We start from the raw sequence: 12,685 nt of genomic DNA on the forward strand, positions 1-12,685 counted from the left end.
CTGGAGTATGTTTGCCACTCAGGCCACCCTGGATTCCCACACAGACATTGATGCCTATGCCTCCTCTGTTTTGGACTATATCAACACTATCATCAACAGTGTTACCACCCACAAACAGATTACAACATTCCCCAATCAGAAGCCGTGGATGAACAGAGAGGTCCGCCTACTGCTGAAGGCACGCAACGCTGCTTTCAGATCAGGTGATGCGCAGGCCTACAGTTCAGCCAGGGCTAACCTGAAAAGGGGCATCAAGAGGGCCAAGCACAGCCACAAGCTAAGGATTGAGGAGCACTTCACCTACAACTCCGACCCCCGACGCATGTGGCAGGGCATCCAGGCCATCACGGACTACAAACCCACCTACACCTCCCTCCCTGACGAGCTTAATAACTTCTACGCTCGCTTTGACAGGGACAACCAGGAGGCGGCTATCAAGGCTGTACTCCCTGCAGACCACCAGCCCCTTACACTCGCCCCCACCAACGTGTGTGCAGCACTGAGCAGGATCAATGCACACAAGGCTGCTGGCCCTGATGGCATCCCCGGACGCGTGCTCAGGGCCTGCGCTGGGCAGCTGACTGAGGTCCTGACTGACATCTTCAACCTGTCACTGGCCCAAGCAGCTGTCCCTACGTGCTTCAAATCCACCTCGTTTTGGTGCCGAAACACTCCTCTGCAGCGAGCCTAAATGACTTCCGCCCTGTTGCACTCACCTCCACCATCATGAAGTGCTTCGAGAGGCTGGTCCTGGCTCATCTCAAATCCTGCCTACCACCCACACTGGACCCCTTCCAATTCGCCTACCGTCAGAACAGGAGTACGGAGGACGCCATCTCCACAGCGCTACACTCCGCCCTCTCCCACTTGGACAACAACACCACCTATGTAAGAATGCTGTTCATGGACTTTAGTTCAGCATTCAACACCATCATCCCCTCCAAACTGATCACCAAACTTGGTGACCTTGGTATCAACCCCTCCCTCTGCAACTGGATATTAGACTCCCTAACCAACAGACCTCAGTATGTTAGGTTAGACAACCTCACCTCCTCAACCCTCAAATCCTGAGCACCGGCGTCCCACAAGGCTGTGTGCTGAGTCCTCTCCTATACTCCCTCTTCACCCATGACTGCACTCCTGTACATGGCTCCAATACCATTATCGAGTTTGCAGACGACACAACGGTGGTTGGTCTCATAAATAACAATGATGAGACAGCCTACAGGGAGGCGGTCCAGCACCTGGCGGCGTGGTGTGCCGACAACAACCTGGCCCTCAACACCAAGAAGACCAAGGAGCTTATTGTGGACTTCAGAAAGACCAAAGGAGGCACGCACACCCCTATCTGCATCGACGGGATGGAGGTTGGGCGTGTCACCAGCTTCAAGTTTCTGGGCGTCCACATCTCCAAGGACCTCTCCTGGGCCCTCAACACTTCGACCCTGGTCAAGAAGGCTCACCAGCGACTCTTCTTCCTGAGGAGACTGAGGAAAGCCCATCTGTCTCCTCAGATTCTGGTGAACTTCTACCGCTGCACAATTGAAAGCATCCTCACCAACTGCTGATCACAGTTTGGTACGGCAGCTGTTCTGCCTCGGACCGGAAAGCACTTCAGAGGGTGGTGAAAACCGCCCAACGCATCACCAGCACTCCACTCCCAGCAATTCAGACTGTCCAGCACAAGCGGTGTCTGCGGAAGGCACGCAGCATCGCCAGGGACACCTCTCACCCCAGCCATAGACTGTTTGCCCTCCTTCCCTCTGGGAGGCGCTACAGGAGCCTCCGTTCTAGGACCAGCAGGTTCAGGAACAGCTTTTTCCCCTCAGCTGTCACCTTGTTGAACTCTGCACCACTGGTGACAGCCCCCCCCCCCCCGGATACCCCCACCTGGACCCCCCAGCCCTCCCCCCCCACACGGCACTGCCGCACCTTGCTAATAATATATTTATCATATTTATACCGATCCACTGTCTATACTGTTTATAACTGTCTATACTGTTTATACCACATTGTATTGTATTCATATTTATTCAATTATGTACATATACCTTACTGCACTTTACTGCTTCTTTTGCACTTCTGGTTAGATGCTAACTGCATTTCGTTGTCTCAGTACGTGTACTCTGTGCAATGACAATAAAGTTGAATCTAAAAAAATAAAAAAACTAAAGTTGAATCTAAATCAATAGCCCTAAGATATGCCAATACAGCAGTGAAAATGCTGCTCACTGAATAACAAAATAAACGAGACAAAGTTTTCAAAAATGATACCATGTCATTCTACAGTCAATATCTGGGACTAAATATGGAATACATTTTTTTTGACACACGAAAAAAAAGATACACAGCACCAAATATCATTAAATTTAATGGAGTTCTAACGTAAACAAATCAACCCTTCAAATCGAGCAGTAAGTAACGTAACTGACTAGTAGGCGCAGTAGGTTGCAATCAGACTAGATGGCTAGCACTGGTACAGTAAAGTTCAGTCACAGAGTTCTGAGTGACAGACTGACAGTTCCGCTTTTCTGGCAAACGTACGCAGACTATGCACTACGCAGAGTTCTGTAGATGAGTCTGAATATTTCTCGTTCAGCAACTATAACGTCCTCATAAAAGCAAACTAGCTAGCTAACGTTATCGATAACATTGCCTTATGAAAGCAAACGACCTAGCTAGCTAACGTTAGCTAGCTAGCTAAATGAATATAACCAGAAATAATCTAATAGTCCTTAAAAGGCACTCTAATTTAAGTGAACCTAACGTTAGTTAAATATTTGCATTGCCTTGCCTGTAAGCCAGCGGCGCAAACTATGGGTCTAGAGTTATCCATGGGTTTACGGGGCGTGGAAAGGGGAGTGGTTACTGTATTCGTGACGCACCAAGTTGACAACTTTCTCAACCGGTTGAAAATAGGACGATAAATTTAAAATGCATATTTCTCCAAAAATACAGAACGGACATATTTAATACTTTACTCATTGTGTTTCTTCAATGCCTCTTGTGCAAATAGCACAGAAAATCGAGAAAGTGTGAAAAATCACCATGGTACTCCTTTAATGAGGCAGTAACTGATACTCCATCACCGTTTGTGGTGTTCACTTGCTGGGTGACGCTAGCTGATCGATCGTTCGCAAGTCACTTTTAAACGAATAAAAATTAACACTGTCAGCGGTGATTAACAAATCTACCAAGTATTTTAATAACTGATCTGCAGGTGTGTAAATATGACAACTCACTTTGTATGGCAAGTTTTCCACCTGGTGCATGAAGACAAAAATAATGTAGCCTACATTGAATTTCTAATTATTATTATTATTATTATTATTATTATAATTTTTCCTTGTAAATCATCAAAACCAATGGAGAAAAGCCAATATACGCAAGGAGCCCCCAGGACCGATTCTGAGAACTACTGGCTTAAATGTCGGTCTCTTAAATGCTAAAAACATGTTCCTTTCTAGTCTTACAATGATGGTTAATTTCGTTAAATTCTGTGTGTGTGATTTCATTGTGCGTTGTACGTTATCCAGCAAATAAACGTTAAGACTCTTAATTTGCTTCGTGAAACTGAAAATTTTGCAATGTTTATCCCAAAATCGGGATTATAGTAGCTTTGTCACATCCGTGAAGCATGGCCCAGGTAGACATTTACGGAATGTACACGACTGACAAGCCGTCAAACACGTTTGACAGATTGAATATTTGCCGGTTAGGGTTAGCTAGCTAGTCAAATGGCTTGGTAGCCGAAGTTGTGAACTGTTTTAGCATAGGCTACTGGACTACCAAATATAGAAAGCTGATTACGCTTTCTGCCGACTAATTATTTGGTTAAGTAGGCTAAAGGAAATAGTAAAAATCAGGGATGCAAACTCATCAGGGGTGAAAAAGGTGACAAAGATGTGAAGTTCCTAGGGGGTCCGGGGGCATGCCCCCCCGGGAAGAAAATTTTTAAAATATCAGCTTTAAAATGTGGATTTACAGTCAATTTTAGCATGAGGATATAGGGGGAAAACTAGAATTTATGAAATCTTACTGCTACAAAAGTAATGTAAGGTGGACATCAGTTCAGGACACTTAAAAAAAAACACAAAAAAAACAGTCAAGACAGTGCAGAGCTGGGTCCAAAATTGTATTAAAGTGCATTGCATCGACTATACAATAAAGTTAATCAAACAAAACAAAAATACAATATGCACAACTGACAAATCAAATGGAAAACACAGCAAATATTATATTTTGGTAGAGAGAGAGAGAGACTGTCCTTATTTCTTCTTTTTGGCCTGTACTAGAGTCTCAAGCGCCCGCTTTTTTTGTTTTGCAGCGTGCTTGAGCCTGGCCCTTTTTTCATCCTCAGCTGTAGCCCTCTTGCTCTCCTGAGCATTGCCTGAACGATGGCAGCCATACTCAAGGCGCCTTCTTTCATCTTGCAGAAGATTCCTCTGCCACTGGGCCTTGTCGGTGGTTCCTGCAGACTGCATGTTTCGGCAGAGCCTGCAGTCCACCTCTCCAAACTTCACATCTGTTCGTCCAAACATCTCTACTGCCGTCTTCTGCCTCGACTGTAGTTGATACTTCACAGTCTGAACAGCACTGAAGGTTGACATGTTCATGTTGGTTCTTCTGGTGTCGATTATACTGTTCATTAAGCTAAATGATGACTCCACCACAGGACCGTGGAAGAATGAGAGTGCAGCTTTCACCACTTGGTTGAGGGCTGGGTACCTCCCTGTTTTCATCACATGGGTCCACCACTACACCACATTCTCCCTCCTTGTAAGTGGCCAGAAATGGATCCACATTGTACTTGATGACTTCCATGTGCACATCGCTCTTTGCTGGTATAAGGTGTTTCATCATGGTAGCCAGTTTCTTGAGGCAATTACCAGTCAGTGAGTGACCCCTTACAGTGGGATCCAGGGAAGACAGACTCTGAACCGTTGGACTTTGAATCGGTAGCTGCTTCTGTAGGTACTTAGCAGTGGTGGTAAATGTGCTGATTACTTTCTCAAGGAAAACCTTCAGCAGCTGCAATACAGTGAGCTACATTAGTTTTTGGACAGTGACACAATGTTATTTTGGCTTCATACTCATTACTTTAGATGTAAAATAGCACAATGACTATGAGTTTAAAGTGCAGACTCTCAGGACGGAGTGTAGCACAGTGGGTAAGGAACTGGGCTTGTAACCAAAAGGTTGCAGGTTCGATTCCCGGGTAGGACACTGCCGTTGTACCCTTGAGCAAGGTACTTAACCGAAATTGCTTCAGTATATATCCAGCTGTATAAATGGATACAATGTAAAATGCTATGTAAAAGTTGTGTAAGTCGCTCTGGATAAGAGCGTCTGCTAAATGCCTGTAATGTAATGTAATGTAATGTAACTTTGGTTTGAGAGTTTTTTCAGTCATATCAGATTACAGTGAAAGTTGCATTAGTCAAATTAGTTAAAGTATACAAGTATGGTGCTAAAACATCAGTGTGTTGCTATCCAAATATTTATGGAGCTGTCCAAATATTTATGGAGCTCACTGTACATAATAAAACAAACAATTACTACAAAGAAAAATTGTGTTGAATTGCATTTTGCAGGGTACTAACTGCGTGTTCTGGATTCTTGGTTCTGAATTCATCTGCTTCTCATCCCACATAGATTTCTCTTGCAGGCAGCATCTTGTCTGTGAAGTCAAGCTCTACCAGTGCTTTGGGTTGCACATTGCTCAGATGTTCAGCTTTGATGAAACATGCCATGAAGTGTGTGAACACTTCAAGTTGCTTGTCATGTAACTTGTGGACTAACGTCTGGCTACCCTGTGAGAAAAATAATTTGTCTTAATAGTCTTAATTGATGTCCAATATACCTCTGATCTACAGCACCCAAAATGCATTGGCTAAGCAACATTCACAATTCTTTTGGTACTAAAGAACTTACCTGGAAAACCATCACATATTCCTTCAGGATGGCCAGCACTCCAATGTATAGACTGAGTTGTAGTGATGTTCTCATGCCACATCTTTCTGATCACTCTCTTCTTCCGGTCTCTGCCTTGCTGTGTCATGCCTGGGAAGAAACAAGATAATGCAAGAATACATTAGCAATAGTTCAGAAAAAACAAATTCAACAGAGGGGACAAATGTAATAGTCTTTTACCTTTTTTGCTGAGTTCATCATGGAAGGACTGAATCCTGGTCTGTGCTTTCTCACTCACTCTGTGGACAGAGTACAGCTCCTTCAGCAGATCTTTATAAAGCTCCTTGTCACCCTTATCCATTGTTACGAATTGAAAACCCTACAATGTTGCAATAACAAAGAGGGTGGAACTGATCGTAACATTTAACCACCACAACCACTAACCTACACAAAGACGCAACCAACACGTGGGGGTTTTAAAAAAGAAAATGATTATTATGTACAGCCTAAAGTAATTCCTAAACTAACAGTTTCAGTCTAACTAAAATGTCCGTGACACGAAGGCTATTTATCAGAGCCTCACCAGGCAGCCAGTACAGCGGTCCAAGTCGTCCGTGAGGCCGGTCCTCTGCAAGTCCAACTGCAGGGATCCCGTGATGTTTAGCATCCTCTGCTGGTCAGGTACTGAACTGCCAGATACCGCGACTAATCTAAACCTATTTGTTAACTTAAAGGTTGGATAGAATTCTCGGAGCCGAGCGAAGTCAGGCGTGGCTTTCAGCAGCAGATGAAAAGACGGTTCTGATGTGATGACGGCGTCCAGCTGTTATATAGGCCCGCATCTTTCCCTAAGCGTTGCTCCGCAGTGGTCCCCGGCGTCCCCAGCTACGGCCACATCTGGTCCGGTCTCCGAGCGACGACACCGGCGTCCTCGTCACCGCGCATCCTCCAAAACGGTTCCTCCGCGACAGTCGTCGGTGCGTCCTTCCCAACAGCATCCTCCAAGTCAGGTCACCCGGCAACAGGATGCATGTTTACCTCCACCTGAACACAAACAACCACCAATACCCAGCCAAAAACCCAAAACAGTAACATCCCTTAATAATAATAATTGTGTTCTAAATAATACACTAGGATGTAACACCATGAAGCCAAAATACAGAACCTTGTATGCAGGAAGCAGCCTGTGTGTACTAATAGCCACATCATATACTGAGAGCCAGCGGTGAAACAGAAATCTCTGTGGGTTGGAGGCAAGGATGTCAATAAAAATGACAACAGGAAAATTAAACATTTGCAAAAAAAGCAGGAAATTACAAGATGTCATACAATACAGCTTCATAATTATTACTAATTCAAAAAGGAATGTAGTGTGTGTGTGTGTGTGTGTGTATGTGCTCCATTTGGGGCGACATAGCTCAGGAGGTAAGACCGATTGTCTGGCAGTCGGATGGTTGCTGGTTCAAACCCCACCCTGGGCATGTCAAAGTGTCCTTGAGCAAGACACCTAACCCCTAACTGCTCTGGCGAATGAGAGGCATCAATTGTAAAGCGCTTTGGATAAAAGCGCTATATAAATGCAGTCCATTTACCATTTACCATTTACAATGTCAACAGCAACCGTTACCTAGTCTGGAGACCATTTATGGTCGGTGTGAAGATCCATGAAGAGCCCCTCAAAGTGGTTTGCAAAGGGCTCCACAAACACTTTGGTTGCATTGTGAATGTGATGACAGGAATCTCCATCCACATCGAGGAGGGCTGGGCAGTAGGACTGACGGATCCTGGTTTCAAGTCCGGCCTTGCTTCCTCTCATGATATTACATGAGTCCATCATCATACTCATCATGTTTGACCAGGGGATGTTATTGTCTTGGAAAAATTGGCACAACACACGTTCCAAGTTGGCAGCACTGACCTTCATCACCTCAGTAGACCCCAGGTGTTCCACCACAACCTGCTCCAGATCTTCATGGTAGTAGCTCACCAGCATAGAGAGGACCTTCTTGTTGCTGTTACTGGTGGACTCATCTATGTTAACCCTCTGAGGTCGAGAGCTCCGCCGGCGGAGCTCGACAAGATGAAATTAACTTTTGTTTCTATTTGGATAATTAACTTCACGTGCTGTTATCATACAGACGCAACAAAAACATTGACAGAAGCCTTAGAATCGCGACTTTCCAATGCACCCATTGGCAAATAATATGAATTGTTTTAAATGTTCTAAATTTGATTAATTAGATCATGTATGCTTCGTTAAACTTTACTCATTACTATGTGAATTTCGCTCAGCAGGAAGTCCGCCCAAATCGCATTCACATGTTAACAACATTATAATTACTCTCCATAGAAGGAGACTAAAGTAGGGGCGATGCGAGATCCATGTGAGAAATGCCAAGTCTGCGAAAGCGGGATAGAATGTCAAAGTGTCGCCTAATTCACTTCTTTTGAGGTGAACATTTCGTTTAATTTTGGAAAATGGTCCGTCCAGAAGCCGACACTGATGAAGAGCGGTGTCATTTCGAACAGCGAACTGATCCAGCTGAGGATCAACTTAATGCGTAAGTATATTTCTTATGATCATATTGGTAAATATGTGTACTGTATTGCAACGTTTCTGTGTGTTTGTAGGAATATCCAGCAATATGCGCGTTTGTAAATTCCCACACTTCGAACGATTCAAACTATTGCATCTCAAAATTATAGGCTAGGCTCTCTGCGTCTGGTTGTGTTAGAAGTATCAGGTAGACTGTATGTTTTTCGATCATATTGGTAATAAATAGCCCGTGGCGTGGCTAAGATTCTAAAACTGATGTCCTCGCACAATCGATATTAGCATACTGTAAGTAAATTCGGGAAATAGCAATATAATAACCACTTAGCTAAACAGACCTAGCCTACTTCAGATTGAGGCATTGTTATTGATGAGTTGCGTGTAGTTGAGCTGGAATAGCAATGTTTATTTAGTTTAGCTAATGTTGTTTCGTTGATAGCTTGCATTATTTGTAAATGTGTGCTGTATTGCATTCTCTGTGTGTTTGTAGGAATATTCACTAATATGCGCGCTTGTAAATTCCCACACTACGAACGATTCTAACCATTGCTTCTCAAAATTATAGGCTACCTCTCTGCGTCTGGTTGTGTTTGTTTGGTTCTTTGTTTGTATATGATGTAACCATGTCACATTTCCTAAGTTTTGTTTTCATTAGTTAGTGGTTTGCCCCTTTTTTGTAAAGCACATTTAATTTGGGTGCTATATAAATAAAGTTTGATTTGATGTCACATTTCCTAACAATTTTGTTTTTATCATATTTACAGAGATGCTGATCAGGAAACACGGCCTAGTTCACCACTAGCTAAGAGTGTCACGGTACGGGTGCTGGGACCCAGGCGCAGAGTGGGGGGAAAAAATACACGAAACTCAAAAAGGGAAAATTAACAAAGACTTTACTAATGACAGGTGAACAAACAGGGAACAGACAAGGCCACAATGGGCTAAAACACAAACTCAAAAAATAATCTAATGAAACAGAAAACAGGAACTCAAAAACACAGACAGGGCAGAACACGGGAAGGCAGAGCACAAGGGAAGGTCAAAAACACAAGTCAGGAACAAAATACAGGCAGGTGAAACACAAACTCAAAAAATAATCTAATGAAACAGAAAACAACAAGAACTCAAAAACACAGCCGGCAGAACACGGAAGGCAGAGCCAAAGGGAACAAGCAGGTACATACAGTTTGCAACATCGGAAACAAACACATAAAAGAAACACCAGAAAATAAATACGGGTCAGGAACAAAACACAAACGGGTAACAAACGCAGGCAGGTACAAGAAAGTCGGGAAACAAACACAAGAAGGCAGGTACATGAAAGTCGGGAAACAAACACAAGAAGGCTGACGTCCCAGGAGGCCGACCCGGGGAGGGAGTCAACAGAGGGTGGGGGCTGGAGACAGGACTTAGGACTGGACAAGACAAGAACAGGGACAAACACGGGAACAAGACTCTGGACCGGACTCTGGCGGGGGAACAGGACTCAGACAGGAACAGGGACTGGACACAGAACTGGGGTAGGAACAGGACTGGACTGGACAGGACAAGACTCAGGGCTGGACTGGACAGGACAGGAACAAAACAAGAACAAGACTCGGGGCTGGAGGGGAACTCGGGGCTGGAGGGGAACTCGGGGCTGGACTGGACTCAGGGCAGAAACAGGACTGGACAGGAACAGGACGGGACTCGGGACTGGAACGGGACGCAGGACTGGACTCGGACGGGGGAACAGGACTCGGGACTGGACTCGGACGGGGGAACAGGACTCGGGACTGGACTCGGACGGGGGAACAGGACTCGGGACTGGGCAGGACCCGGGCAACACGGGGAGACTCAGGGCTGGGCAGGACCCGGGCGACACGGGTAGACTCAGGGCTGGGCAGGACTCGGGCGACACGGGGAGACTCAGGGCTGGGCAGGACTCGGGGAAACTCAGGGCCCGCACATCGGGCGACACGGGGAAACTCAGGGCCCGCACATCGGGCGACACGGGGGAAACTCAGGGCCCGCACATCGGGCGACACGGGGGAAACTCAGGGCCCGCACATCGGGCGACACGGGGGAAACTCAGGGCCCGCACATCGGGCGACACGGGGAGACTCAGGGCCCGCACATCGGGCGTCACGGGGAAACTCAGGGCCCGCACATCGGGCGACACGGGGAAACTCAGGGCCCGCACATCGGGCGACACGGGGAAACTCAGGGCCCGCACATCGGGCGACACGGGGAAATTCAGGGCCCGCACTCCGGGCGACAGGGGAAATTCAGGGCCCGCACTCGGGCGACACGGGGACTCAGGAAACCAGGGGGACTCAGGAAACCAGGGGGGACTTGGACAGGGGCAAGGCAGACCATACAGGACAGGACTGAGACGGGGCACGACAACACTGGACTGGGTTGGACAAGACTGAGGGGAAACAGACTGCCAGATACTGGCACAATCGGAGAGACCTACAAGGACAGACACAGGGACAAGCAGGCGGGGAGGCACACGGCGACACCGATGGACACACAAAGGGACAGGCAGACAGGGAAGGCGAGGGGGAACCCAACAACTGACATAGGGACTGACACACAGGCAAACAAGACAAAACACACGCGGACTGGCACACAGACAGACAGGCAGACAGGCGGACAAACACGTTGGCCGATGGGCTGACGGCCTGGGGGGCAGACAAACAGGCCAACAAACTGGCTGACACACATACGGGTAGACTAACAGACAAACAGGCGGGCAGACAATTAGACAGGGGGGCCGGGGAACACACGGACACACGGTTGGGAGGACAGACACCCAAAGGAGAATGGACACCAGGGGGAGCGACGAGACCGGGGGAGGGACGACCACTGGGGGAGCGACGAGACCGGGGAGGGACGACCACTGGGGGGAGCGACGAGACCGGGGAGGGACGACCACTGGGGGAAGGACGGACACCGGGGAGGGACGACCACTGGGGGAGCGACGAAACCAGGGGAAGCACGAACGCCAGGGGAAGCACGAATGCCAGGGGAAGCACGAACGCAGAGGGCAAGGTGTGGACACTAGGGGAGCGAGAACACTAGGAAAGAACAGACACTGGGGGCGCGAGAACACTAGGGGGAGCACGAACGCCAGGGGAGCACGAACGCCAGGGGGCAAGGTGGACACTAGGGAGAGCAAGAACACTAGGGGAGAAACGGACACTGGGGGGCGCGAGAACACTAGGGGGAGCACGAACGCTAGGGGGAGAACGAACGCCAGGTGGAGCACAAACGCCAGGGGGAGCACGAACGCCAGGGGGAGCATGAACGCTAGGGGGCAAGGCAGGTGGCTTAGCCTGCGGGGCGGCCAGAGCAGTCTGCGGCGGGCCCTGCGGGACAACAGAAGGGACTGTTGTCCTCTCCGGGGCTCTGGACGGCTCTGGAAGCCTCTCCGGAGCTCTGGACGGCTCCGGAAGCCTCTCCGGAGCTCTGGACGGCTCCGGAAGCCTCTCCGGAGCTCTGGACGGCTCCGGAGGCCCCCCCGGGACTCGAGGCAGCTGCGGAGGCCCCCTGGGGCTTGAGGCGGCTCGGAGGCCCCCCCGGGGCTCGAGGCACAAGTAAAGCCCGAAACTTGGGTGTAGCAGGCGGCCTCCGCGGAAGGGTCAGAGCAGGCGGGACCTCCGGGGCTGGAGGCGGCTCGGGGGCCTCTCCGGGGCTCGAGGCGGCTCTGGGGGCCTCTCCGGGGCTCGAGGCGGCTCTGGGGGCCTCTCCGGGGCTCGAGGCGGCTCTGGGGGCCTCTCTGGAGCTCGAGGCGGCTCTGGGAGCCTCTCCGGGGCTCGAGACGGATCTGGGAGCCTCTCCGGGCCGAGGCGGATCTGGGAGGCCTCTCGGCTCGAGGCGGATCTGGGAGCCTCTCCGGGGCTCGAGGCGGATCTGGGAGCCTCTCCGGGGCTCCGGTGGCTCTGGGGCCCTCCGGGACTTGAGGCAGAGCAGGCCGTGAGGCGCTCGGGACGAGGCAGAGCAGGCGTGAAGGCCGCTCCGGGACTTGAGGCAGAGCAGGCCGTGAAGGCCGCTCGGGACTGAGGCAGAGCAGGCCGTGAAGGCCGCTCCGGGACTTGAGGCAGAGCAGGCTAGGGCTCCGGGACTTGAGGCAGAGCAGGCCGTGAAGGCCGCTCCGGACTTGAGGCAGAGCAGGCCGTGAAGGCCGCTCCGGGACTTGAGGCAGAGCAGGCCGTGAAGGCCGCTCCGGCACTC

At 49.1% G+C, this 12,685-nt stretch overlaps 1 long non-coding RNA gene across 1 annotated transcript; it reads right to left on the minus strand.

Moving 5' to 3' along the window:
- Positions 1–4,131: 4,131 nt before the first annotated feature.
- On the minus strand, positions 4,132–7,523 carry LOC135257981 (uncharacterized). The gene is made up of 4 exons (XR_010330835.1): positions 6,497–7,523; positions 5,935–6,063; positions 5,604–5,813; positions 4,132–5,031 (listed from the first exon to the last, which is right to left on the minus strand). It is a non-coding gene; the product is annotated as an uncharacterized LOC135257981 (long non-coding RNA).
- Positions 7,524–12,685: the final 5,162 nt, after the last annotated feature.

Source organism: Anguilla rostrata, chromosome 6 (assembly GCF_018555375.3).
Source record: "Anguilla rostrata isolate EN2019 chromosome 6, ASM1855537v3, whole genome shotgun sequence".
NCBI classification, from domain to species: domain Eukaryota; kingdom Metazoa; phylum Chordata; class Actinopteri; order Anguilliformes; family Anguillidae; genus Anguilla; species Anguilla rostrata.